Source organism: Alligator mississippiensis, chromosome 11 (genome assembly GCF_030867095.1).
Source record: "Alligator mississippiensis isolate rAllMis1 chromosome 11, rAllMis1, whole genome shotgun sequence".
NCBI classification, from domain to species: Eukaryota; Metazoa; Chordata; order Crocodylia; family Alligatoridae; genus Alligator; species Alligator mississippiensis.
The window spans coordinates 27,139,684-27,164,738 of NC_081834.1; positions in this window are offsets into that span (position 1 = coordinate 27,139,684).

Below are 25,055 nucleotides of genomic sequence, written 5' to 3' on the forward strand. Positions count from 1 at the left end.
CAGGGTTCAAGCCATCACTACCTTTTGAGAGTGGGGGTTACATGTACACAGCAGGATGCATTGCCATGTAGAAATACTTGAGTTAGGGATGAATGAAGGAGTTAGCTTGTGTACCAGAAGCAGTATAGCTGTAATAATGTGCCACTGTCTCTGGGTTAGTCTTGCTAACAAGCTATACTTATTTTTTTCCACCAGTAGAGCTTTACTGCTTTATGTGGCCCTAAGTTGCATGGTAAGATTTTTCAAAGGATGTTTTAAAAGCTGAGTGTGAACTCTTTGTTAATGCTTAGATGCTATAAAGTTTTCAATAAAACCTGCTTAATGATGGATCAGTTGGCTGAGTGACGGCAAGGTGGACAAAAGAGCAGAACTAGTGACATTTTTTTACAAGGAAGGATTGTAGAGGGATGTTTTCAGTCTCTTCAGATGCCTCTAAGATAATCTTCCTTTCCCATTCTGCAAAGGGGGACAGGACTAGAGGTAATGGTCTTAAGATGCAACTTGGCACATTTAGGTTAGATATTGGGAAAAACCTTTCTAATTATGAAGATTAAGCTAACAATTTCATTTTAATTGCTTTTATTTGAAGTTGCTTGATTGAAGGTTCTTGTACTGTAAAGAGACCTGCTGTATCATAAGGTGGCATATTTTCTACAACTATTGATGCCTGTAAAACCTGCTCACAGGACAGAGATCTTGATCCAGCCTCTGATTAATAGCAGGAGATATTTTTTTATGGTTAGATAGTTCAGAATTGGAACATAAAAAGAAATCAAAATAAAAAATGGTTCATAGAAGCATTTGGTATGTATGTGGGTAGAATTCACACAGGTGCAGGTTTACAAGCAAAATTCAAATACAAGAATGGGTAAACATTGCTGTTTTGCCTGTAGCAGAATAGAACACAGACCAGCTGCTATGTAGATGGATTCTCTTTTAATAAAATAGTAGCAAACGATAACTTTTTACATTACTCAGCTGGAAACATAATGGTAGAGTAGAAAAACAACATAAGTTTTAGTATTCCTAATTTTTTCATTTCAAAATATTTAATTGTGCATGAAAATGAAACTGCAAAAGAGAAGAGATTGAACATGAGAGAGTTTGCTGTGCTTCTAAACAATGTTTTTCTAGTGAAATGAACAGTAAACTGAAGGAAAAAATATTGTGCTTGGCTGTGATATCTGTTTTTCTTTTATATGGTTGTGTAATGTACCACAATTTGTAATGCATGTTGCGTATGCCTTAGGACTATATATTGCAATTTTAGAAGAGGGTTTTGATTGCTGAATTTTCAGAACCTTGACATTTAGATTTTGAAAATTTAAGGATTAAGTTTTAAATATGGTTATGTACCTCTTTCACAACAGACCTAAGCCTAGACAATCTCACTGTGATGATGTGCTTATTTGATCTAACCCAAATTTGAATATTGGGACCCCACATAGCTTCTGCTTCTATATGTTTTATATATGCTTTGAGTGAATATATACATATATACTGTATCAGTTTAATTAATTAAAAGAACATGAAAAGCCAGACAAATCATCTGGCTTTTATTAATCATCTCAATATTATGAGAATTTAAACAAATGTTACATATATCTGCAAACAAAGGGTCAGCTTCTGAACCACATGTTTAGTTGGAGCACTCCTGGTTCTCCAGTGATATTTCTGTCATGTTCTTTTTACAAATACAGTCTAAGTCTAATTTTATTTCAAGAAGTTAACTTACAAGGGGTAGGGGTTAAAGGAATTGTTTCAAATCTGACATTGCAACTATTTTTTATTATTTCAGTGACATAAAAGGCACTCTTCTTCTAGCAGAAGAAATTAAATTGCATGAGCATATCCATATACATCACATCACTCCAGCATGGTTATGGTGGTACTAGGTGTGGGTGTTACGTGCTGCTTAAATGACTGCTGACCTTTAAATAAAGGAAATTGCCCATCCAAGAGCACATCCTCAGAAGAAAACTATACAGATTTTTTTTCTCCCTGAATTGATAGTTCAAAAACCTTGTGGATAGGAATCACTTCATATTTTTTCCTCTTTCATATCTTATTTTTTATAACTTGAATTTAAAAGCAGGTGCTATTACATGTAAATGCATTAGCAATTTTCTGAAGACCAGTGCCTGTCTACTTTCTTTCATGACTCCATTTTAAAACTGAAAGGAATGCTCCTGCCAACAACTAAAACCTTCAGCTAGTGTATTCTTATAGCTTGGAGCAGGCTGAACTTTACTTCTCACAATTGACATGAGCATTAATTCTATGAAGTTTAGGAGGTAAAGTCAATGGGATGACTTGCAGCAGGAGGGTTTGTGGAATCTATTGTGATAGTCTCTTGTTTGTTTCCCCTGTCACCTTTCCATAGTCTTCACCAGCAAGATGCCATTTGTCATAACCAATAGCAGACACTGGAGGTCTGATGCCATTTCTGTCAAGTCTGGATAGATCCAAAGGTTGGGATGTGGAATTCTAGTATGAATCATTCAGAGTGTTTAATGTTTTAATGGGCTAGGATGTTATCTGCCTGCAAGAGGCTATATGTATTTTTGGAGGAAATATCACATGGTAGACCTTTTCATAGCCCAGTTCCTTCTGCTGGACAAACTACTACAGCTGCTACATTAGTTCCTATGGAAGAAAAACCCCATGTTCTGGCATGACCTGTGCCCCCCAAGTATTTAGAGCTAATACTTGCAGAGAGAGAGAGAGAATACTTTATTTTATTGCAGAAATTCTAACTTCAGTACATCTGGATCAGGAAGGGAAAGTCTACTAGCAAATAGACTGCAGGCAAGAAACCCTAAACTATTTAAATGGCGAGAGAAACCTTCAGTTCTATTTTTCCAAAGATCTGCTGTCACCTCTCTAGGACTGTCTCCATTGCAATCAGGACGTGTGTAATTTACCGTAGGGGTAGGTATACCGGAGTTAGTTTTTATCTAACTCATTTGGGGAACAGTTGCAGTGAAGCTGTAGTACAACGGGTTTCAATGCAGGCTGTACAAGCTTGCTGGGATACTTAGGCACTTAATCAGGCAGGCACAGAATCACTGCTCACTACTGAGCTAAAATTAGCTCAGGTGTACTTGCCTGTATTGCAAATCACATACCTCCAATTGCAGCATAACCATATCCTCAGGCAGCTCAGGCAGCAGAAACTTACCATTCCAGAAAGCATTCTGTAACCATTTTGACTGCAACTGTATGAGTAGCTCTGTTTCTCTCCTCCAATACTGTATTTCCAAAATATTTCACTACAAGAACCTAGACATACATGTGGTTGAGATGGGGTTTTGCATAATTTAGATTTAAAAAATGTTTTGGAAAAATTGTATATAATCCATCAGATCATGTCACTGTGAATTTGGCTATGCACATACACATCACAGGCTTTTGATAGCTTCCCAAACAAGTCAAGCTTTGCTTTTGTTCCCAGAGAGTGCTGGAACTCCTTGTTGTGCAAGTGTTAAGCCTTTGATGTTCATGCAGCACCATACAAATGTCAAGTGTGACTATTCATGAGGATCTTGGTGTGTTTTATGCTGCTAAACTAATCTTCACAATATCCTTTGTAGTGAGTTGTGTCCCCATTTAACAGATAGCTAAACTGAGGCTCTCAGATTATATGATTTGTCCCAAACTGATGGGCAAGTCAGTAGTGGAAATAAGAATGGAAAGTAGGTGTTATTATCCATGTACCACTCTAGCCACTGGACCTTGCCTACCTCACTGGAAAATCCTATAGACTTTAGTCAGAATAAATCTCAGATTTGTTTTTTAAAAGTTCTAAAAATCTGTATATGTGATAAAGAATGCTAAGCACTATGTAGTATTTTTTGGGCCCAAGATACCCTTCCTCAACCCCAGATCTAAGGAAGGGTACCCTGTGCCTGAGTGCTTGTTTAAAATCTCTCCCAACTATATAGATGATCTAATAAAAGAGATCACCCTTAAATCCTTTCCTCTCACATTTCCTAGACCTGCATACTTACAACATCACTCCAACACTATAGAAGAGATATAATGTTGTATTAATTTATCTAGGATAATTGTGGACATAACAGTGGTTAGAAAATTTGTCATTTTTTATTATAGTTTGCCCATAATGTTCTTGTGTCTGATATGTTATTTTAGTTTCTCCTGCTATGAAAGTTAACTTTTAAGAAACAGCAAGGAGAGTAAGCAGCATACCCAGGGGACAGGGAGCTGAGGAGACATGTGCTTGGTATGCCTGGCACAGCTGTTAGCATTTGTGAACACTTGGCCCCACACCTCCATTCAGCATGTCGTCTGGAGGTGATGAGTAACTGCTGAGATCCATGCTGGGGGACAGAAGAGATCACCATCTTCTGCTTCACAGCTTTTTATCAAGAAACAAGTTAATGGATATGCTAAATGCTGTTCACACAAAGCACTCATTAGACAGGAAAGCCGAGGAGATTTGCACTTTGGAAATGGACTAGAAAGGCACCATTTGTCTACAATATTCCAAGCTTTTCCAGGGAAAATTTTTCTTAGGAGGAGGTGGAAAGAGTAATAAGCCAAATACATACAACTCATATAGGAGCTTTTGGGGAAAAAAGAGCAGAGAGGCTGAAGAAAAACATTCACATACATTGCCAATCTCAAGAGGCCCTACCACAATCGAGTAAGGAGGATCCAGTGTGCAGATCTGCTGGGAATGCTTAAATTTGCACTGAAAGGGTGATTAAATTTACTTGGCTTTGGAACCAGATAAAATGAACCCACCATTCATTTATGCTACTGAATTATTTTTCCATGATCAACCCTTGTTCTGTGTGGTTTACCAGAACTGTATGGGTGTTCAATAGCTCTCATTTCAGGAATGAGAGCAGGAAATTTAAATTCTGGTCTCTCCAATCATAATCCTTTATCTGAATGGAAATAAACTTATATACAAATCCACACCATAGCCTTGTTGTAAAAATATATCAGTAAGACTGCATGTGTTCATTGCATTGTACTCACAGGTTTGATAGCTAGAGTGGTCAGAGGAGCATGCAAGAAATATTCAGAGTCAAAGGAGTTGAGGAACATAAAACTAAAGAGTACTCAATACTAAAAGTTTGATGATGGAAGAACAACTGTACTTGTATGTTCTTTGAGTTGTCTACACCTGCAAAGTACTGTTTGTGTGCACCAGCAAGTTGTGGGGGACTGGACAAGTCTCTTTACCTCCTTGTGCCACCATTTCTTTATCAGTAGAAGCTGCAGATAATGCAAGCAATCTCATGTGTAAAGTGCTTTTGAGGCAAGCTGGTGGATAGTGCTATATGAGAGCTAGATTATTATTTTTTTTTATTGGCAGTGGTCTCATAGGGCACCCACACACAAGCTGGACACCAACTCTGACATGTGCTAATTAGCATGCTCCAGCAGCCTTGGTATCTTATGTATTCAGCGTCCCTGTGCTTCAAAATAGTGGTGGGGGTGCTTTAACTAAAGTTTGTTGAACAAGATCTAGTTAAAGTGCCCCTGCTGCCATTCAGAAGTGAAGGACACTGAATACACAAGATGTTACTGGCACTTTAATTACAGTGGCTTCTGAGAGGCACTCTAATTAAAGCACTGTCCTCCCAACCCTGGAGTACATGTAAAGATGCCTATACAGGGTATTTGCACTGGCTTAATAAAGTATAGTAAGGATAGCCCTAGAGGAACAAGGGATGCTGTTCTAAAGGAGGTAGCTCTGTAAATATAATTAATCATAAGTGTACCAAATTTCCAATTGTATCTGGTAGGTACAGGTTGGCAAAACATCCTCATTTCCTGTTCTACAAACTTATTTATCATTGGTGCAGAATCTGGGCTTAGATATATATACATACATTCAAAAACTATGTTAAAAGAATGTCAAGATTGAAAAGTCAAACACTCAAAATTCGAGAAAGCTAGAATTAAGGTTGCTAGTACAACTTCAGCATGGCCCACTTGTGTGTATGTATCATTGGGCACATCTACATGAGACACTAAAAGCACTGTAGAGTAATTCTACTGCACATTAGTGCATCATGGCAAAAGTTGTGCTAATGCACAATGGAATTAGCCTACTGCACATTAATGTCACTTAATGCACTAACTTAATTAGTGCTGGTTACCGCACATTAAGTTAATACCTGTTATTACAGGTATTAAACTTGATGCGGTGTAATGACAGCACATTAACGCACATGTAGATGTGCCCCTTATGTGGCTTTCAGGTTCCTTGTCCTAATCTTCTTCCTTTCTCCTAACAGGTCCAACTCTTGTTCCCTCTTCAGTCACACTAGGCTATTTCCACCTCCATACTGCTTCTATATCAGCAGACAGAGCACTGAGAGGGTGGAAGAGAGTTTCTCTTCTGTCTGTTCCAGTACTCAATGCCACAGTGATTTGGGCCAGTAATCAATCATAATTGGGGTGGAGCATGCTCAGGCTGAATTTCTGGAGAAATTAGCTGTCAAAACTACAAGCCAGGTCCTATTCTACCTATATAGGGTCTAAGTAAGATCCAAGTGTACTTTATTCTAGTCCCTGAAAAACCATTAATGCCTCTACTTTTGAAACATGCCTTCATCTTAAAACTTACTGGCAAGTTACAAAAAAATGGCAAGAAGGAGAACTCCCCCTTTATGTTTTGCTCTAATATGCGAGTAGAATCTGGTCCTAAGTCTACAAATGTGGAAACTGAAATTTTTCAAGAGATTTCAGATTCACCAAATTTGGGCATATGTTAATGGGAGTATCAAAAGGCACAATTTAGACAGAGTCAAGGCCACTGATACATTTCAAGTCCTTGTTCTGAAGCATGGAGACATTGGAGCTTTTCCACAATAGTTGTAAGAATTTTCTAAACCTTGGCAAAATAATCTGTTTCTTTTAAGGCCATTCTTGGAAACAGTTAAACTAGTTTTGGTGAAACATTCCCAAGTTTCTGTGCCCTGCAGCATCAGCTCAAAGTGTTAAGGTTTGGGAAAGTTATGCGCTACTGATAAGCAGGGTCTTATAATCGAAAGTGTGGGACAAACTTAACTATAGGTACTGCTGGTAGTTCTGCCAGGCAACTAAGTAATCCACTGCTTTTCAACTTATCTGTTGCTGGTTGGGCAATTTCTTGTAAGTATTTGAGGGAAGGGGCTAATGGGGAAGAACTCAGCAGATGTTGTACATAGCACATTCAGGCCCAATCAAGACAGCTTCTGTATTAGGGAGGATTTGACTAGGTGCTAAATTTTAAGCATGTACTTAGTGCCCACTGAAGTCAGGGATACCTAAAACATGCTTTAGTTCTGTCCTGAATGAGCTTTTTTTTCAGTTGAAAAGATTTGGAGATGCAAGTATAGTCAAGAAATGATATATATTTCTGTATGTCCTCTCATAAAAGGTTGTCTGTGTTTAATATCTGACCCCTAGGCCAACTGTGCTTGTATCTCCTTACTACATGCTGTATATCGGGGGGGGGGGGGATTACCTGTGCACAGGTGCCACAACTGGTATGGACATCACCTGTGTGTGGCACACGACTGGGGAGAGGGAAGGCAGCACAGTGGCAACAGAGCAGGAAGCAGAAAGAAGAGCAGCAGATCAGGCAGGGAGCATAGGACAGGAAGCAGAAAACAGCAGCAAATCAGTCAAGTGAAAGACAGCAGAGTGGCACTGAGGGAGCATATGGGACTAATTTGTGGCACACCTGTTAAAAAGGTTGGCCTCCACTGTTCTAAATAACAATAGTTGCAATAGTATTACTGCTGGACTAGTCAGAAGGAACTGTAACTTAATTAGATATGCAGGCTTGTTGTGTTGTTTGAAACATTTTAGTGTTTTCTATTTTACTTTTTCAAGTAAATTCTTTATGGACATCAAATCAGCATTATGCACATATGCTTGAGACCAAGATCAAATGAAGGGGCTTCAAATAGGAGAACCTTGAAGGCAGGGAAATTAAGGCATTGCCCATAATTTCATATTCTAAAATGCTAACACAAGACCCTTTGGCTGAAGAAAAATCCTGCCATCCCTTTGTAGTTTCTACTCCTCTCATAGACTTTGAATTTATGAAATGGGCAACAAATGGCTTAATATAAGCACAAAACTCTCCAATCCTCCTCTTTCATGTCCCAGTGTTACTGAGCCAGCTTTCACATGGGTACTTGAATCATGAGCAGAAGTTTTCTTTTGGGTGTTAAGCTGATTAAGTTACTAGAGCTACTAAACCTTCCATCCCTCAAAAAAGTAAACTGAATCCTTGTTGAGGACATTTCACAGGCCTCAGCCAGTCCCATATGAATTTGGCATGGGCATGTGAAGCAAAGACAAAAGTAACTTTGTCTCCTGCAGATGTTAACTTTCTTTACACCCCAGTACTACACTTAAGCATCCTAGGAATTAGTTGCTTTTTGTGCAAGTCTCTATGTTTGATTTCTCACTACAAAAATCTAACTTCCTCCACAGTGACCTGGTGATGAGATCTGATATAGCATAATTATATTTACTGAGCACTGTGCTTTAGAACAGAATCACATAAAGTACAACAAAACACTGCCATTTTAAGTAGAAAGTGTAAAGTCAACTTGCAAAAGAGGAGGAAAAGGAAAAGGAATTCTACAGAGTGACAATATGGCTATTGCAGAACTTTGTTTGGGAGGAAGTAAAGCTTTCAGAGGCTTTAAAAAGGATTGGAAGAACTGATAAATCTTTTGAGGGGAATGAGTTCCATACTGCAGGGTGTAATTACTCACTCTGACATGTTCAAAGTTTGTCCATCAGGGTGAAGTACTGATGAGAACAAATGATTGGCAATAACAGTGATGATGAGACCATATCAGAACAGTATCTGTACTGCCAGCTCAGGCAGAACTAGATGTTCAAGACAGGTGAGAGTAAGATTCACATGTCTGCTGACCTTATTCTTACAACTGCAGCTAGTAGCAGTAAGAGACATCAATTGGACAAGTGTCCTTAGGGTATATGAACACTCACTTATTCTTTGTGCCACAGAATACCGTTAAGAACACACAAATTTTAACCAGAATAGAAAGAAAACTGTCAAGCCACTGAGATTTATGGGCCTATGGGGAAAATATCCCAAGAGAACTGCTGGAAAGTTCCTTTGGCTGAGGCTTTTAATGCTAGACTTCACAAGCCAGGAGAAAGCACACTGCTGGGAACAAACATGAACTAGCTGGAACATAGAACGTGTGCCCTAATAGGCTTTCCTTCCCCCCATCCAGAAGTGGAAGCAAAAGTAATAGAGGCAATGTCCTCACAAATTTAAATGAAACATAAACTTATGAGTTTCTTCAGTAAACTAAATCACAAGAAGGAGGCATATAAGTGGAAACTTGGACAAACAACTAGGGAGGAGTATAAGAGTATTGCTTGGGCATGCAGGGCTGAAGTTAGGAAGGCCAAAACGCAGTTGGATTTCAGCTAGCAAGGGATGTGAAGGGTAACAAGAAGCATTTCTACAAGTATGTCAGTAGCAAGAGGAGGATCAGGAAAAGTATGGGTCCCTTATTGAATGGGGGAGGCAACCTAGTGACAAAGGATGCAGAAAAGGCTGAAGTGCTCAATGTCTTTTTCACCTCAGTCTTCACAGGCGAGGTCAGCTCCACAGTACTGCACTGGGCAGCACAGTTTGGGGAGGAGGTGAGCAGCAAACAGTGGTACAAAAACAGGTTAGGGAATATTTAGAAAAGTGGACAGGTACAAGTCCAGGAGGCTGGATGTGATGCACCCAAGGGTGCTGAGGGAGTTGGCTGATGTGATTGCAGAGCCACTGGCCATCATCTTTGAAAACTCATGGGTATTAGGAAAGGTTCTGGATGATTGAAAAAGGGCAAACATAGTGCCCATATTTAAGAAAAGGAAAAGGGAGGATCTAGGGAACTACAGACCAGTCAGCCTCGCCTCAGTCCTTCGAAAAATCATGGAGCAGATCCTCAAGGAATCTAAGTATTTCTAAGCACTTGGAGGAGAAGGGGATTAGGAACAGTCAGCATGGATTCACCAAGGGAAAGTCATGCCTGACCAATCTGATTGCCTTCTATGATGAGATGACTGGCTCTGTGGATGCAGGGAGACCGGAGATGTGGTATACTTTGATTTTAGCAAGGCTTTTGATACGGTCTCCCACAACGTTCTCACAGGTAAACTAAGAAGTATGGGCTGGATGAATAGACTTAAGATGGATAGAAAGCTGGCTGGAGCATCAGGCTCAGAGAGTAGTAATCAATGGCTTAATGTCTAGTTGGCAGCTGGTATCAAGTGGAGTGCCCCAGGGGTCAGTCCCGGGACCAGTTTTGTTCAATATCTTCATCAACGACCTGGAAGATGGCATAGAGTGTATGCTCAGCAAATATCCAAATGACACCAACCTGGGAGGAGTAGTAGATGAGGGTAGGGCTAGGATTCAGAGTGACCTAAACAAATTGGAAGATTGGGCCAAAAGGAATCTCATGAGGTTCAACAAGAACAAGTGCTATGTCCTGGACTTAGGATGGAAGAATCCTGTGTACCAGTGCAGGCTGGGGGCTGCCTGGCAGTAACTCTTCAGAAAAGGACCTGGAGGTTACAGTGGACAATAAGCAGAATATGAGCCAACAGTGTGCTCTTGTTGCCAAGAAGACATACTGGGCTGCATTGATAGGAGTGTTGCCAGCAGGTCAAGGGAAGTTATAATTCCCCTCTATTTAGCACTGAGGAGGCCACATCTGGAGTAGTATGTTCAGTTTTGCTTCCCCCCACCTCCCCACCCCAAATACAGAAAGAATGTGGACAAATTGGAGCAAATCCAGTGGAGGGCAACAAAAATGGTTCGGGGGCTGGAGCACCTGACTTCTGTTAAAAGGCTGAGGGAACTGGGCTTATTTAGTCTGGAGCTGAGTGTGTGGGGTGCATTTAATAGCAACCTTCAACTACCTGAAGTGGGGTTCAAAAGAGGATGGAGCTGGACTTCTCAGTTGTGGCAGATGACAGAACAAGGAGCAATGGTCTCATGTTGTAGCAAGGAAAGTTTAGGTTAGATATTAAGAAAAACTTTCTCTTGAGGAAGGTAGCGAAGCACTGGAACAGGCTACCCAGAGAGGTGGTAGATTCTCCATCCTTGGAGGTTTTTAAGACTGAGCTAGACAAAGCTTTGGCTGGGATGATCTAGTTGGGGATGGTCCTGCTTCGAACAGGGGGTTGGACTGGATGACCTCCTGAGGTCCTTTCCAACCCTAATTTTCTATGAGTCTCTGATTCTTTTTCCCCATCCTTGAATACCACCAATTTTGTGTTCATCTCTGTTATGTACAGCTTTTACTTGTAAGCAACAGAGCATGCAATTGAGAACTCATTGAACAACTAGAATTAAATTATGTTATATGGCCAGGCATTTTAAGGTGGTTTATAGTTTATGATAAAATTATTATAGAACATTTGCCAGAGTGCAGAGGAATGTAGCTGAAAAGGTATGGTTCACTCTATTACTATGGATACACCATGTAGATGTTGTATAACCACTTTAATGGTGAATTCTTGCTTTTAGCAATAAAGAGAAAAAAACTAAGAAAGTTTGATTATAGGACCACCACAATCTAATCTGTCTCCCTTCCCTTAGTTTGTGGTTAAAATCTGTTGGCACGTGGCCCACAACATATTGCCTTTGTTACAGCAGAGCAAAAGTATGCAGAAGTATTTCCTCTAACAATCAAAGCTTCAGTGAAAAAGTAGTGACCCAAATTAACTGTTTGGAAGAAAAAGGTTAAAGGTGTTTTAAAAAAGCATTCCTGACCAAACTGAAATAAATCAGCAAACTTCACCCACACATCCTCAAAACCTGCAATCAGCAATAATTTAATAGAAATAAAACAAATGGATTGCCACATTCCTGCATGTCTATTGCACTTCACTCTTCATTGCAGAAATTACTCAGAAATGAATAGCTGGAACGAAACTTGGCCGCTGGTAACGTCTTTATCACTCATCCTGCAGCAACCATTTAAAATTGAGCCTCTCAAAAGAAATGTCTACAGTATATTTTCCTAAAAAAAGAGCATTCTGGGTTTAACAGTTCTTATCAAATGTTTTAAGTCTTTTTATTTAAAAGATTTAATAAATAATAGCAGTACTCATAAATTTGTTTAATAGGGCTTGGAACAACACTCACAGTATTTTAGTTAAGCTTAATTTGTGCATAAAAATTATGGGCCCAAGTCCAGGAAAGCATCCCTGTTTGGAAGAAGCCCATAAGTATGTCCTTAAACCCATTAAAGTCATTGAATCTTAATAATTTGCTTAAAGTCAGGTACTTGCCTAAATTTTGCTCCAACCTGAATTGCAATTTGAATTTTTAATGCTCCATCACATTGAAAAGGTGGCTAAATTATATTGATCTTTTCTAAAGCCATTTCTGCGTTAGATTAACCAACAGACCGTCTATTTTTGTTTTTATAAGAAATATTATGTATGGGTGATACATTGCAATATGCAAATATTAGAGGTTTAAAGTGAACTTGACTTTGTAGTTACTAGAGGGGTCATAAATTAAGGACAGAATGACCGCAATCATTTAGTATTTACATAATCAAGTAAATGACTGTGCAGTAACTGGGGTTACTGTGCAGTAGCATCCCTGCACATTTTTTTCTGATGCTACTATGCTGTAGCAATGAGCTCATTACTACTGCACAGTAGCTTTGTGTCACAGTTAGTGCCCCCAGTGCTACTGCATAGTAGTGTAGCAGGCTTACAATTCAGAGCTTGGGTTGAGTCCCAGGCTTGAGATCCTGCTGTTTTGATTGGTGGAGCCCATCCACCAATCAGGAGGCAGCAAGAGAAATAACATCACACCCCTTTCCTGAGGGAATGGGGAGAAGAGCTCTCCTGGACCTGATTGAAGACTGCAAACTGTCAGGTCTGGAAGACTTCAGGGGTGGAGCCCTGGAGCGTATAAAAGGAGCTGCGTGCTCAGCACAAGAGGCAGCCGTGTCAGGGACAGAGAAGAGAGAAGAGCTCTTGTTGCTACTGCACAGAAGTGTTTTACGTAGTCGCGGCCAATGAGATCTACAGCAGATTCCCATTAAAATACACAAAACTCAGGTTTTTCCCCCCAAAGATGATATGAGAAAGTGGAAAGAACATCTTAGGGCTTTCCCAGAAGGAGTGCTTTGGCCTCTTATGGCTGCTTGCAGACATGGAAAAAAAACAAACAAGCGTTGCTTTACTTTAAACTCAGCACGTTCCCATGCCGAGCCCAGTACACGCCCAGAAGAGGCAGTGCCTTAGCTGCACCTGGCTTCCCCAATGTCTGTAGAGATCAGGTGCTATTAATGCCTGATTGAATCAGCTTTAGGTAAAAGCACCAAAAAGCCCTGCTGAAGCACCCTATCTCTCCAGACACTATGGAGCCAGGTCAAAGTAATGCACTGGTGCTTCCAATAGAGCACCCTTTTTCTTTAAGAACCAATGGGTCTCCAAAAAACAGACCCTGCTAAATACATTTAATTGATATTTATTTTCTATAGTATTTTAATTTCAAAACATTGGGGGTTTTTTATTTGACTCTTCATGAAATAAGCTGCAGCATGCTCGCCTGAAGTAGGTAAGCATGTCTGTGTCACAGGTAGAGATACAGTGGGACAGAGTGGTTGAGAACCTTTTGTGGGTTTGGGTCACACATTAGGTAGATAGCAGAGCTGGGAATATGACATAAGAATCTTAACATCTAGTCCTCCCACCCTTTTTTCCTTTCTTTTGGTAATAATTCATGTTAATCACAACTCAAAATAGTATTAAGGTCATGGGCCTGTCTATAGCAAAGTCAGTGACAAAACATCCCGAGGCTTGATTCTTCATTGCACTGTCCATTAGTAGTTGCATACATTACTGCAAAATAAGTGCAAAATGCCGACACTCTTACTGGAACATAAAGAGCTTGATCGTAATTCTGGAGAAGATAACTAGTATACTCTCTTATTAGCTTGTTCTTTGCATTATTGAATGAAGGTATGTCTGGGTACTGGATGCTCTTAAAATCTACTAATTTTGCTTCAAGTAAATAGGCAAAGTAACCTGAATATTGGCATTATTCTCTGTATTTCCTGTTATTGGTACAGAACTTATCAAGAGTATTGATAATGCTGAGGACATGATATTTAACTCCTTAAGGCAGTTATGAAGTGATTTGCCACATTTACTTGTGTACTACGTGCACCTTTTGCCCTTGCAAAATCACCTTTTGCTCCCTCCAATATGGGAGCACGTGTTTTTAAGTACGGCACTGATTTTACTTCACTGGAATAGAAGTGGGGTGGAATAGAATGAGCAGGCACTCTGGGCTCTGACAGGCATGCCGGCTCCTGCTCTAACTCATGGCATTTTACATAAAACACCAGGGGTTAGAGCGCCCCCCCCCCCCCCCGACACGACAGACATTCACCTGTTGGGTTGGCGGAGGGAGCTGCACTTTGGAGCTGATCCAGTGGAGAAGCCTGCCTGCAGCTTCTCTCTCCTAGCCCCTCTTCCCCCTCCCTTTCCCTCCCCCCCGGCTCCAGTGCTGTCTGCAGGAAGGGAGTGGGGACAAGGGAAGAGAGTGAGTTGTGGGCTGGAGTTTGCCCGATTTGAGCTTGAACTCCCTTCTCTCCCCTCTCTTCCTGCAGACAGCACTGAGGGTGGGGCTAGGGTTGCATCAGCCCAGTCCTAATCAGTTAGTTCCCTAATGCACAGGAGTTCCCCAAGGAACAGAAGTTCCCTAATGCACTTCAAAGTGGAATGCCTTTATCTTGTCCCTCATTAGATGAGAAATAATTTGTCGCATGATCAGCCGCTTTTAAAGTCCTCTGCAGCCATGCAGGTGTGTCATGGCATGGCTGTAGAGAGCTTTCAGGGGGCCAGTCATGCAACAAATGTAACTTCTGTCTGCTCTCTGTGACTCATGGCTGCCACTTTTCCCTGGGCCTACAAACAGCAGGGGCAGAATCCAGTGTTGCTTTTGGCTGAACTGGCTGAGTATTATGGCTGTGTGAAGCTTCGGTCCCTGATTTGATTCAGCGGAGATTCAGCCCAATTCAGTGGCCAAATCTCCAAATCAAATCAGAGGACACTTTAATCTCTCAAAATTGATTTGGAACCCTCTGAATCAATTCAGAGAGATTCAGACAGATCTGGCAATGTGGACATAGATACAGCTTTAAATGATTTTTCTACATACCTCTAGGTAGCAGGGGCTCTGAATGCTGCGGTGCTGGGGCAGATGTAGCATCCCACAGAAGGACAGGAGGCTCCTCAGTGCACTTGGCAGCAGACCCAGAAATGGACCAGAAGTACTTCTGGTCCACTTCCTAGTCCACCAGGGAACATGCAGAGGGCCCCCCATACCCCTATGGTTTGGTGAGTGGTGCCTTCTGGGTCTGGGGGGGGCACCTGGGGTCCCCCTCCGGCTGATCACTGAGCCTGGGAGGGGCAAAGGAGGGGGCCCAGCGCGCTCCCTGGCAGACCTGGAAGTGGACTGAAAGTACTTCCGGTCCACTTCCAGGTTCTCCGCTGAGCATGCTGAAGAGCCCCCGATGCTCCTGTGGAATGCTCCATGTGCCCCAGCACTGCAGCAGTCATGAGCTTCGCTGCTACTTCAAGGTATATATAAAAAAACTTTTAAAGCTGTGTCTGTGTTCGAGTCACTGATTTGCTGAATCAGAATTGAATTGTCAGACTCGGATTTGGACTAATCAAGTCAGGGACAGTGATCCAAATCAATGGATTGAATCACTGTCCCTGATTTGGGCCGAATCCAAATCAAATAGGGCCCATTTTGTGCAGCTCTACTGAGCACGATAGAACTGCTCTGTGTAATCTGTAGCATCTTGATGAGGCTTGTGGTGTGGAAATAACACTTTATTTACAGGAACTTATATAAAGAACTGCTTACAGTAATGAAATAAGAATTTTACTACTGCCCTTGTAAGAGTCTGGGGGTTAGCCTTGTTGCTGTCCTGCCACATCTGGAAGTTCCAGCTGCTTCACCCAGACTGTCTCCTGGGATGCCACACTTCCTGGACGCTTTTTGTTTCCAGGAAGACTCACTCTGTGTCACACAGTTGGCCTTGACTCTGGAAAAGTCTTTTTTTTTTCTATGTTCTATTTTCCAAAAACAAGGTGTTTTATTTGACAGTGTGTGGTATGCTACAAAATATGGTATATTAACAAATAGTTCTCACTGCTGGTTCTGGTAATAAGATTATTAATATAGTGTGAATAAGCATATAATGTTTTACAAAATACTAAAACAAAAAAACCTTAAAGCATATCTTTTGTTACACTGAGGACTGTGTCCTTCTGTAACAATTATTCTCCCTTCCCCTCCTGTACTGTCCTGTATGCCAGAACTTACAGATAATGGAAGCACAAGCACATATATAAAACCGTATTTTAATTTGTAATTTCTGCCATGGCTATATTGAATTTTGTTTCATGCCAGTGATACCTGCCTATCAAGAATCTCTTTGAGACAGTAAAAGTATTAGCCCTGCTATTAAGTTGTCATCACATAAACCATGTCTGAGGCTAGATGCAGACACTTGGAGGGGTTCGATCATATTAAAAATGGCCACCCAATCTAATATAGTTCCCCCATGTGCAAACCATACACTAGAACTTTGGTTAAATCAATCTAAGTGTGAACAGTACACAAGTTCAAGAGGGTTAGATCAGTCTAAAAATGGCCAACCCAATCTAATTTAAACCTAGCTCAGGGGTAGCTGAATGTAGATTGGGTTTGGCAAGACCAATCTAACTGAGCTTCTGTACATGTTTACAGTGCAGCTGCAGGGCTGGAAATGCTCAGCTGCTGGCTTCAGTCCTGGGACTGCACTTTCCCCCCAGCACCTTGCCCCAAACCCAGCTGGACAACTCTCTCCTCTCCCCACCCCAGGGACCAGCCACTTCTCATGCCAATTTTACCCCAAGTAAATTGGGGTGGGTACGGGTGAGTGGGACGGGGGGTTGGTTTGTCGGGGTGGGGTATCTGCGAATGAGGGGGAGGGGTCAGCAGGCTAAAAATAGCCCATGGTCGGGGGGGGGAGAGTGTGTCCCCCCAATCCTGCCAACCCCCCTAGTGGAGCCACTAACCCCCCTCCCCCCATCCACTTGTCCCTTTCCTTACCCTGACTTACTTCAGTCAGGCTCCTTGGACCAGTGAACACTGGTAAAACCAGCTGTGGGAGTAATTTGCAGAACTGGAGCAATTTAAAGGCACTGGGGGCACTGGAGAGATCTGGGGGGGTTGGCAGGATTGGAGAGCTTCTCTGATCCCACCACCCTCCCTACTCCAATCCATCCAAGCCCCCCTGTAGACCCTGCTAGCTCCCCCACCCATCCTGCCAAGCTCCCTGTGGACCCTGGTAGCCCTCCTGATCCTGCCATCCCCCTCCTCCACTATCCCTCCCAATCTCTCCAACCCCCTAAGCCCCCCAAGTCCCCCCCATCCCAATTTAGTTTAAATTGGGTGGCCATTTTAAACTCAATCTAACCTCCACAAATGTCTGTATATAAATGTCTGAGAGTCTTATTTCTTACTTCACTAGCATCAAAAAAGAAAATGAGACCCACACACCTCATGGTAAGGAAAAAATCTAAACTGGGCAGACTGAATATTTTGGTATCTATCCTCTGGCGAGAGGCACTCAAAGTTTGATCATATCTCAGTCTGGCATGAAGTACTAACCCTCAGAGCAGAGGCATTATTTCAAAAAATGCTTTAAGGGTTTCTCCAAACTGATGCCCACCAGCAATAGTACACTCTTGACCACGTGCATCCCTCGGGTAAACAAGTTAAGTAAAGTAGCACTGATTTACAACAAAGATGAATTTTGCCTTTTATATCAGCCATTCTTTTAGTATTGAAGAATAGGATAATGTATTATAATTTGCAGTTCCTTTACTTAATACACTATAGCATATATATATATAGCATATATGCATATATATTATGCATATAGCATAATGCATCATCTGTTACACACCACAACTGAGACCATTTTAGTTGTTTCACTTGATTCCCTTATGTTAAAAAAATAATGAGTAAACTGGTACTTCCCAAAATTAAATCCTAAACCTAAAGGTTAAAACTCCAGCTGTTTAAATTCTGTAAAATGCGTGTTAGTCACAAGAGAAAAGGAAATGGGTATTTTGGATTTATTAGCACCCCTTTTATAGGAGAAAAATGCCAGCTTCAACTGAGAAAAGCCAGATAAAAATAATTGATGAGAAGGTGGATAGATGGCAAAGCTGAAGAGCTAGTAGTGGGACAACTGAAGGAAATGCTTATGTCCTAGCAGCATCCCACTAGGCATTCTCAATTGTTACCAGGATCTTTGTTTAAGAACCCTTTTTACTATTCCCCCAGACTTCACTAGGTATGAGTTACCTGAAGACAATTAAATGAAATTAAAAAAAAATTACCTCAAAATGATAAAATCTTCAGTAGGTGCAACCACGCAAAGCATCTTCCACAGGAAGGCACAAACACTGCCCAAAGCACTGGCTATGAATTTTAAATATTACTAAAATCATTGTAGAATATGTATGTGAAATGAGGCAGTAGAGTACATAAACTTGCTTAAATATTTTTTTCAGATTAATTTCCCCTGATCTACATGCAGACACATACTGCGTGCACACATTACTTTGCATTTTGCAGGATTTTAGAAAACTGCAATGCAGATAAAGGACAAAGAATTCTATCGCCTTTGTTTTTCAATCAAGATAGTTGTAGTTATGTTTGTTTCTACCAACAGAAGGCATCTTGGATGTGTACAAATTAACATTCAGTTGAAATCTGCTTACAAAGTTACTGGCATGAGGAGTTTTTTTTTTTGGCTTTTTTTCCCTGTTTTGATCCGGTTGCCTTTGACAGAAAAGGCATGTACTGGTCAGCTGTAGGTTCAGTTTTTCATATGTTTGTGACGTGTTTAAAATGTTGCAAAATTTAAAAATATTTGTGTTACTGTATGGCATCCACAATATTCTGGTTCAAGTAACAATTACTTTAGGGTCAAATTGATTGTGTGCTCTCCATTTACTTCTGCAGGACCATGCCAGCTGACATTACCTGAAGATCTAATACGATTATGTTGATGAAAAAAATGTTTTACACTTTAGTTAGTAGGTATACCACTGCTCAACAGCTTATTAAAATCTGAGGAATCAAAACCTCTTGGTCTGCAACAAACTACATTACTTTTACCCCATGCTCTTACTTACTTTTAGGGCTTAGGAACTTTTCGGTTCTGGCATTGGATGTAGAAATCCAGATATCCCCAGAAAGGCTATTGTTTGTGGCCTGTAGAGGAGCTGAGTGTATCAGAAACCTGCATTAGTCGGATTTACAAGTCAGATTTGTAAATCTGGGGTTTGTTAAAGTCTGGATGAAAATTTGAATTCTGGCATGGTGAACGTGACCCATTCCAACTGAATCATTTCAGATGGGACTAACATAAGAATATAAGAAAAGTTATTTTGGATCAGATCACAAGTCCATCTATCCATCCGGAGAATGGATGATAAAGGGAAGAGTAATTATGCAGGGCCTATCCAGACTGATCTATCTCCTGTCCTTTCCCTCTACAACTTCCAGCATTCAGCAGCCCAGAAAGTCCAAATTTTGGAGAATACACCCACATTATTATGTTTAATGCCCCATAACAGATCTATCTTGCAATTTCTTTTACTGTTTTTTTTTTAAGTCTGAGACAGACCTCTCTCTATCTCTGTCTCTCACATGCTGCACCTTATTGCTGGCCATGTCTACACAAAATGCAACTGTGTGGTGCTTTCATAGCTTCATAGTTGTTAGGGGCTGGAAGGGACCTTACAGATCATTGAGTCCATGCCCCCCTGCATGTGGGCAGAAAAGACTGCTGGGATCAAATGATCCCAGTAAAATGGCCATCAAGATGTTTTTAGTACTAAGTAAGTACTAAATAAATGCACAGTAACCCGAATTACTGCTCAGCAGTGCTGGAAAATGCCTTTTTTTGTGACGCTACTGTGCAGTAGCCTAATACTATTGTGCACTAGTGTCATGTTGCGGTTTTTGCTACATGATGCTACTGCATACAGTAGCATCAGGCTACTGTGCAGTCAACATCTCATATAGAAATGACCAGTAAGGAGAAGCTGTCCATACAGTTGGTTTTCATGGGTGAATTGTTGCACTTTGTCAGTGGAGTATCTACTAGTCTTGCTATAACTGCACTTGCAGAATCTGCCCCCAAATTCTACTATGACTCTGTTCCTTCAAAGCTGAAAGATTTCTTTCAGGAAGGCTGGCTTTGCTGATGCTTGGAGATGGGACTTTTCTACTTAACATGGATTTTCCTCCAGTTCCTTCTTTATTGATAGTAATGGTCTTAGCTCTTGTATAGTGCTATTCATCCATCTCTCTCAAAGTGTGATACGTTTTGCCTTTCTCCAGTTGTTTATTACTTCTATGTTCTTCTTTTCCAAAACTGAAATCTGTATTCCTTATCCCCATCCCTTCCCCTAGTCCAAAAATAGAAAAGAAAAGGAACAGCTAATCTATGTCAGCTGCCAGTTTTGCCCCCTAGCAGATTTTTAAAGTAATTCTTTTTGCATCTGCACAAGTGTTGTTTCTTCTCCAACTCTCTCTCTTGTGGGGCTGACATCTGCTAATAGTGGGAGAAGGTTGAGACTGTGGAGATATTTTGTGACCAATGGAATTTTGGATTTGACATTCAACTCCTCTCTGTTACTGTGATGGGTGTGTGCAAGAGTTGTGATTATAGAACTTTGCTCATGGCAAATGTGAATAAGGCAACACAGGTGAAAATTATAGGTTGGCTATTTTTAAAAAAATTATCATAGAAAAAGATTTCTTTCTACCAGTCTTCTGGATGAAATATAACACCAAGATTCCAACCCCTTGTTCTCTTTAAAAAATCCTATTACATTTTTCTTGCATGTTTGTCCAAATTCTTACACAAACTATTTACATTTGGCCATCTGAATGAGCAGTTCCTAACAGCCCAGCCCACACAGTAGTTTCAATTGAATTCTCCACCTCTTTCCTGAATTGTTGTGAAATTTGATGTATGGGGTTAAGCAGAATATGTATTTCTGCCAGAGACAATTTATGCAACAATGGGCAAAATGTTTCTACATATGGGGCCCAAACTGGCAAGATGGTAAGCATATTAACTCCTGCTGAACTGAATGGGAATTGAGGTTATATAGTATCTGAAAGAACAGGGACAATAGACTGAGATTCTGCAAAGACTTCAGAGCGTGCTTAGCTTCAAGCATTGGGATAGTCCCATTTAGGAAAAGAGACCATTCACATGCATAAAGTTACACACATATTGTAAGTGTTTGTGGGAGCGAGGTCTCAGGTTGTAAAATGAGTGCTCTGGGATCCATTGGGAGGAAATGCTATACCGATAAGAGAATGTTACCATAGTTCACTGTTTCTCTGTAGTATTTTGAAGTAACTTTCTGCTAGGAAATTGTCACAATGCTGAGGAAAATCATGACATCTATTGTGTAGAATAACACTTGTGAAATTGCCAAGGGAATTGCAGCTGCAGAGCCTGCTCACATTTTAAACAGAGTGAAAATCTGTAACAAGGATTCCAGTTTCTTGTCCTCCCCTTTTATGGTTTGTCATCTCTAAAGAGGGTCATCCAGATGTTGTGCTGCAAAGATGACAGAAGATAGCCTTTCTGGTAGCATTTTGACACTTAGGCATGTCTGCATCTTCAACTTTCCAGGCCAGATAGCAAAACCTCTGAGCATGTTATACTGCCCTATGCAGAAATACCTCCTAAACTGGAAGCAGGGTAACTGTTTTTGTGGCACTCTGGGTGAGCTGATTTAACACTATTGAGAGAGCAGCAGTATTGCAAAGCAATAGTCAAGTCACTAGTGCTGTGATCTTCTAGAACTTCTATGGACTAGAACTTCTATGGATATATTTAGAGGTCTTTATGCATCCATAAACAGAAACACTATGATTCTCTCCTGGTTGAATTGTCCTTATGGGTTCACAAGAGGGGACCTGTGTTACCAGGAGACTTAGCATGCAAGTGGTTTGGTCTGCATCCTCATACGGTGGGTGAACTGTCAGCTTGAATGAAAGTCTCACTCGCATATTAGGCAGACAAGGTTCTTTGGGTAGATGTGATACCTTTTATTAGACCAGCTAAATAGTTGAAAAAATTGTTCTTTGCAAGCTTTTGGGCACAAACACCCTTCTTCAGGCATATAGAGAGTCTGCTGGTATTAGCCTTCAGGCCCAAATCAGCCAGCTCACCTGAATTTAAAACACCACTAAACTCAGGTTTTTTTTAGTGTGGGTGGGACCACATCCAAGTAAAGTCCCATTTAATTTTTCAATGAAGATGTGCCCTTCACAGCTGTGCCCCTTCCAGATAGTCAACTCCTTGGCCTTAAAACCCTCCATTCTTTTACTTAACTAGCTAAACCAGCCTTATTCACTGTTCCTCAGACTCATCTCCACTCTATTCAACACACATAGGAGACCAGCCTTAAGATGATCTTTAAGGTCACTCCCTAAAATTTCTCCTCAAAGGCCTATCTCAATTGTGACCCCTCTAAGTAGGCTGCCAAGTCATGATGGTACGGTTGGAATAACTTTCACATTATATGTGTATAAAAATAAAAGCAGATGAGGAAGGATGGTCTAGTAGTCAAGTTGTCAAGTTATCTGCATCCTCAGTCAAAAAATCTGAGTTCATTTTCATAATCTGCCACAGACTTCTTACGTGACCTTGGGCAAGTTAATTAGATAATAGCACCTCCTTACATTACTGAGGGTTGTGAGGCATGCAGATAGAGTGGTAATATAATCCATATAAGTATCACATTTATTCAAATAGAAAAGGTTTTCCCCAATCATCCTGGGGAGGAAAGTTCCTCATCTTACATTTGCATACAAGGAAACCTCATTAAATAAATTGTCTATTATTAAACTGCTGCCAAAAGTAGCATGTGCTCACTAAGGAAGCCAAGTATGAAGCCGATTAAATGCAAACAAAACAGACCATGACTATAAAAACACGTAGCCCATACTAAGCCAATTTACTGATGGGAACCTACAACAAAGATAGGTTAGTGCAACCTATCAGAAGAAGATATATTGTAGTGACCATTGCTGTCAGTTCTCCTCAGCACCAACTCTGTTTCAAGTCATGGTGAGCCACTACATTGAATACATTTTTACTTCCTCTTCTCTGACACAGCTGAGCTGTCCCTTTCTTTCCCATTTCCAATCATTTCTGTTTTTACCACCCTTAACTATCTGGCAAATATCACCAAATTGGGCCCCAAACAGTTCACCCAGAATTCCTGTCACCCCCTCTCTCAGCCTGTCACATGTGATGAGTGTGGACCTGCCCTTCATGAGGTAGAGCTGGACCAGGTTACCCTGTGCCTCATCTACATATACATTTTTGGAGGATCCTAGGACTTGTGACAAGAATGCCTGGTTCTATTCATGACTGGGGCGTTAATTAGGACATGACTGCTTTGTAGGGAGTATCTAGAGTACTCATACATACTAAGCAGTACTGAGCTATGGAGTCCTCATGGCTTGAAACGCTGCTGACTCTGCTTTGGTCCAACACAATGAATTGTATGATAAATCATGAGCCTATTGACTTTGGACTAATATCGTGCATGGTTTGTACTATATATAAGTAGGTACAAAAGTGCTGCTTAAAAGTGTTTTTATGGAGCCCCTGTGCTAAAACTTGCAGTAGTTTAAAAAAAGGTAAAATAGGGATAAGCTAAATTTATTGGTACCCATAAATAGTAACTTGTCTAGATGCAAATTACTTCAGGCATTTTTATTTTGAATTTGCTCCTCACTTCCATGTGAACAACCTGCCTCTCCCCCCCATGATTTATTTTCCCTGCTGTAGCAGTGGGAGGGGGACAAACTCAAGGCAAACCTCCAATAATTAGATTCCATACCTGGAAAATGATAACAAATTTATAATTTTTCCATATATAGAATGTAAATATTGGTGGTTCATCTTATATTCAGGGTTGTCTTATACAGGTTTCCCTCACTTTATGCTGTACATGCATTCCTGGAAAATGGCACATAACTTCAATTTGCATAAAGGGAACCCACTTTACAATGTAACAAATAGGGATACATTCCAAAACTTCGACTGTACTGACCCCCAGACTCACTTCTACCACTTTTATAAGACCATTTTTGTACTCACCAACAGCAGACAGTACACAAGCACAGGGTGGTGGTGAACGTTTAGTTGTGTGAAGAGAGGGTAGTAAAGGGACTTAGTGTTAGTGAAGTTCTCTTGTGCTTCATTGATGGACCAGGGAGCGGGGTAGGAGATAAGCTAGCAGGATACTTAGAAGCCATAATGGGGATGGCAACTACCATAGGTGATGCATAGGAGAAGCAGGCGGGGGCATGTGTCCAACCTTGAGATTGGCTGCCACCAAAGCTGCTGCCAGCTTCTGCGGGTGATCACCGCTCACACCCTCTTCCTCTCACCACCAATGCGGCCAGCAGCATTTGCGGGTGGTCCGCACTCATCACTTGCCACCCCTCCCTCTGCTGCCGCCATCACCAGCAGTCCCTGCTTGCCACCACCAACACCACCGTTGGCGGCTGCAGGTGGTCCCCACTCACTGCCATGGTGCCTGCCCGGTCACAGGAAGCACCAGTCATTCATGGCAACTACAGAAACACACTCCACAGACAATGAGTGAGGAGCACAGATCCACACAGGAAAATATGTTTTGGTGTGCATCACTCCCACAATGCACCACACAAAGCAGCTGAATGCAGACTTCCACCACACCAATCACAGAAGAGTGAATATACCTCGCATATAATGAATTTTTGGTATAAAAAGGGTCAACACATAAGCATGAATTCGCACACAGAACCTGCATAAAGCGAGGGAAAGCTGTATTCAAGTAAATACAGTTATTGTATCACTTGTCTTCACATATAATAAGCTTCTCAAGGCAGAAAGTATGTCTTT